The sequence below is a fragment of the Panthera tigris genome, chromosome B3 (assembly GCF_018350195.1).
Source record: "Panthera tigris isolate Pti1 chromosome B3, P.tigris_Pti1_mat1.1, whole genome shotgun sequence".
Lineage (NCBI taxonomy): Eukaryota > Metazoa > Chordata > Mammalia > Carnivora > Felidae > Panthera > Panthera tigris.
Genome location: NC_056665.1, coordinates 295,489 through 300,132, shown reverse-complemented (window position 1 = coordinate 300,132; position 4,644 = coordinate 295,489). Strand labels below are relative to the sequence as shown.

At 38.1% G+C, this 4,644-nt stretch overlaps 1 protein-coding gene across 9 annotated transcripts in view; it reads left to right on the top strand.

The window, feature by feature from the left end:
- Nucleotides 1–4,644, top strand: part of CHRNA5 (cholinergic receptor nicotinic alpha 5 subunit) — a 59,435-nt gene that overhangs the window by 2,984 nt on the left and 51,807 nt on the right. The gene's annotated exons all lie outside the window — the stretch shown is intronic.

The following is a 4,644-nucleotide window of genomic DNA, read 5'->3' as shown; positions in this document are numbered from 1 at the left end:
TCTCTGGGTATTAGTTTACTCATGTGTAAGATGAGGGACCGTTAATGGCTCCCCAGCACTAGCTCTAACATTCCAAGACTCCGCGTGCTCTTCGTCAGTGATCATTTGTGGACACAGTGATATTAAGTGGATGACGGAATTGCACACTTGCTCCTAAAAGTTGATAGGATGTGTGTGTAACCGCCTTTGAATGTAGGGTGGCAGAAAGTACTATCTGGAGACCTGCCCACTAGCTTGCTGTTTCCTTGGGCAGATAACTTGACCTTGCTGATTTTTTATTTCTCCCTCTTTAAAATGAGAAGGTGGTAGTAGACGCGTATGTCCTTTCAGTCGTAATTAGTTTTACAATTACATTTTGTTGTTTTTATATTTATCTTAGAGTTTTAGTAGTCACTCTTTCTTATGGTTTTATGTGAGCCAGTCCTCGGGGAAAAAAAAAATGTCTTGTCTGCCAGCAGCCATACTTACATGGGTAATGGAAGATTGCAGAGTTTGAAAGTGGCTCAAGAGGCAATTTTGTCTATATTAAAGAATAATTGGTGGGGCGCCTGGCTGGCTCAGTCAGAAGAGCATGCAACTCTTGCTTTTGGGGTCATGAGTTCGAGCCCCCCATTTTGGGAGTAGAGATTACTAAAAATAAAAAACTTAAAAAAAAAAAAAGAATAATTATGCATTAAGGTAATACAAGCCTTTTAAACTGACCTGACCATCGTCGGGACAATGATTTATGGAAAATAGTCATTAGTTATATTTCTTAGCTGTGTGACATTTTAAATGGTTGAAACTTTATTTTTAGTGTGCATGGTCACTGAGTTCTGTCATTAAGAGGGAACTAAAATAACTATTTAGTAGAAAATGAGAGCTAGGAAAGATTTTTTTTCTTCTCATCTGTAGTTATTTTCATTAATATTTTCAGAAGCTGACAGAAACACACAGAGTGGCTGTCATCTCTGCTTTTGTGATTACATCCAAAAGAGTCTCTAGGTGCCTCAGGTCGTTAGGCAAACTTTTCATACTGTTTATAATTAAAAATTATTTTGGTTTCCTTGCAAATACTGAACATGCTCTATGAGCTAGTGTGCGAACACCTGGAAGGTAGGGTTGTCTGTACATTTCCTGATGTAGCTGAGTTTATTAATGTAGTCTATCAATGTTGCTTTGAAAGGTTTTCGGTCATTTGTCAGAATGGGCTTTTTTCCATTTATAATCTACAAATTAGATCTAGCAGGTAATTTTTTATAATTAGGATATGGGTTTTTAGTATAGTAATTTTAGTTCAGAACATTTTTCTTCTAATAATATTATTCTTCTCCCTTAATAATTGAAATTAATTTTTTTCAGATGTAATTTTAAATTTAATAGTAAGTAAGCATGTCTTGACAATATGAGTTGGTAAATATTGGAATAGTTTCTGAAAAAAAAAGCTTATAACTTGTTTGATTAGAAGTTTGCTCCCCAGAATAGGATAGGTATAGTTTTATAATGACAGTAGGATAGAAGAGGTTATTTTAATGATCCTTTTCTGTCTTTAACTAAAATTTTAATTTAAATGGTCAGTTTCCATTTTAGGGAAGCATGATCTTATCTCTCCTGTGTTTAATTCAGAAAATGTATACTCTTTTTTTCTTAAGTAGAATTATAAAGTCTTTTACCAGTAAAAATAGGAATTAAATATGAATATTTGAATTCTGACAAAAAGCATAGCGCGGACTTTTTTTTTGAGGAGTGTAATCTAATATGTTTTGACAGTTACATAAACAAACATTTGCACCAAAGTGTGGTAGGGGCTTTAGTAGAAACATGCCAGGCATAACAGTCTCAAAGGAAAGTGAGGTCAGGATTCTACAAAACATTCTCTCCACCTCTAGGTCTTAGCAGCCTGGCTCACCTCAAACAGATTTCTCTGTAGCCCTCTCAAATGCTGCTTTTTGCCCCATTTTTATATATGGTGGAGCCTGGAATGTGGGTATGCTAGTACTCTATTGCTACATCCACACCATTACCTCTTGTTTTTCTCACTTTTGAAAAGAGTATTCTTTTCTAGTAGGAGTTTACATGTTTTTTTTTTTTCCTAAGGCATAGTATGGACTTTTTATTCTTTGAATCAGCATTGACTTATTTTAGAACCAGATCATATAACATAGAAATGTGAAAGTTTTTGAATTTGAAAATACAAATTTATACAACATAAAATCTCAAATACACATGAAATATTCAAGTGAACAGAATTAAAATGATAAATTGCAAATTTTCAAACCTCTTTGAAATTAGTACTTAATAGTTTTAACAATATTAGCCGAACTCTTAGTATTCTTTCCTTCTTCCTTTCTTCTTCTTCTTCTCCTTCTTCTTCTTCTTCTTCTTCTTCTTCTTCTTCTTCTTCTTCTTCTTCTTCTTCTGGTTTTTCTTGTTGTCATCCTCCTCCTCCTTCTTCCTCCTCCTTCCTCCTCCTCCCCCCTCCTCCCCTTCTCCTTTTATCTCTTCTTCTGTTTCTTCTCCTTCTTTTTCTCCTCCTTCTTCCCTTTCTCCTCCCCCTCCTCCTCCCTCTCCCCTCCTCCTACTCCTCCTTTTCCTTCTCTTCTTCTTTGTCTTCGTCTTCTTCCCTTTCTTCCCCTTCTTCTTTTTGTTTATTTAAAGTTCATGTCTATAGGATAAATCCAAAGCATGCTACAGTTCATTTTACATTTTGATTCCAAACAACCTTTTATATTATTTTATTTTTTACATTTTATTTTTTAAAAATTTACATCCAAATTAGTTAGCATATAGTGCAGCAATGATTTCAGGAATAGATTCCTTAATGCCCCTTCCCCATTTAGCCCATCCCCCCTCCCACACCCCCTCTAGTAACCCTCTGTTTGTTCTCCATATTTATGAGTCTCTTCTGTTTTGTCCCCTTCCCTGTTTTTATATTATTTTTTTCCCTTATGTTCATCTCTTTTGTATCTTAAAGTCCTCATGTGAGTGAAGTCATATGATATTTGTTTTTCTCTAATTTCACTTAGCATAATGCCCTCTAGTTCCATCCACGTAGTTGCAGATGGCAAGATTTCATTCTTTTTGATCGCTGAGTAATATTCCAGTGTGTGTGTGTGTGTGTGTGTGTGTGTGTGTGTGTACACACACACACACCCCCCACATCTTTATCCATTCATCCATCAATGGACACTGGGCTCTTTCCATACTTTGGCTATTGTTGATAGTGCTGCTATAAACATTGGGGGGCATGTGTCCTTTTGAAACAGCACACCTGTATCCCTTGGATAAATACCTGGTCGTGCAGTTGCTGGGTCGTAGGGTAGTTCTATTTTTAGTTTTTTGAGGAACCTCCATACTGTTTTCCAGAATGGCTGCACCAGCTTGCATTCCCAAGGAGTTTAACATGTTTAATGCAAAAAAAAAGAAATTGGAAAGTTTGCCCTCGTACACCAACACCTGCAAGTACCAGCTAGTAACTGCTAACAATTTGGTATTAGTCCATTCATATTTTTCTCTATGCATGTGTGGTTCCCTTTGCTGTGCACAAGCTTTCAAGTATTGTGTAGTTCTATGTATTTTTGCTTATGTTAATTTTACTTTTGCTGTCAGATTCAGAAAATTATCACCAAGACCTGTGTCAGGGAGCTTACCACCAACATTTTCTTCTAGGAGTTTTGTGGTTTCAGATTAAAAAAAATTATTTTTAATGTTTATTTATTTTTGAGAGAGAGAGACAGAGCACGAATGGGAGAGGGGCAGAGAGGGAGGGAGACACAGAATCCGAAGCAGGCTCCAGACTCTGAGCTGTCAACACAGAGCCCGACGTGGGGCTCGAACCCACGAGCTGTGAGATCATAACCTGAGCCGAAGTTGGAGCCTTAACCAACTGAGCCACCTGGATGCCCCCCAATTTTTTTTCTTAACATTTATTTAAAATTTTTTTTAACATTTATTTATTTTTGAGAGAGAGACAGAATGTGAGCAGGGGAGGGGCAGAGAGAGAGAGGGAGACATGGAATCCAAAGCAGGCTCCAGGCTCTGAGCTGTGAGCACAGAGCGTGATGTGGGGCTGAAACCCACGAGCTGTGAGATCATGACCTGAGCCGAAGTCCAACACCCAACCGACTGAGCCACCCAGGCGCCCCATGGTTTTCAGCTTTTACGTTCAAGTCTTTAAACCATTTTGAGGTAGTTTTTGTGCATGGTATAAGGAAGTGGTCCAGTTTCATTCCTTTGCATCTAGTTGTCTAGTTTTCCCAACACCATTTATTTATTTATTTTTAGATGTTTATGTATTTTTTTAAATGAAATTTATTGTCAAGTTGGTTTCTATACAACACACAGTGCTTATCCCAACAGGTGCCCTCCTCAGTACCCATCACCCACACCCCCTCCCACCCCCCAGATGTTTATGTATTTTGAGAGAGAGAGAGAGAGAGCGAGCAAGCACATGCATGAACACAGGCATGGGAGAAGGGCAGAGACAGAGGGAGAAAGAAAATCTTAAGCAGGCTCTACGCTCTCTGTGTAGAGCCTGACATGGGGCTGGATCGCAAGAACCTGGGAGCATGACCTGAGTGGAAATCAAGAGTCAGACACTCAACAGACTGAGACACCCAGGTGCCCGTTACCAACATCATTTATTAGACTGTCCTTTCCTCCTTG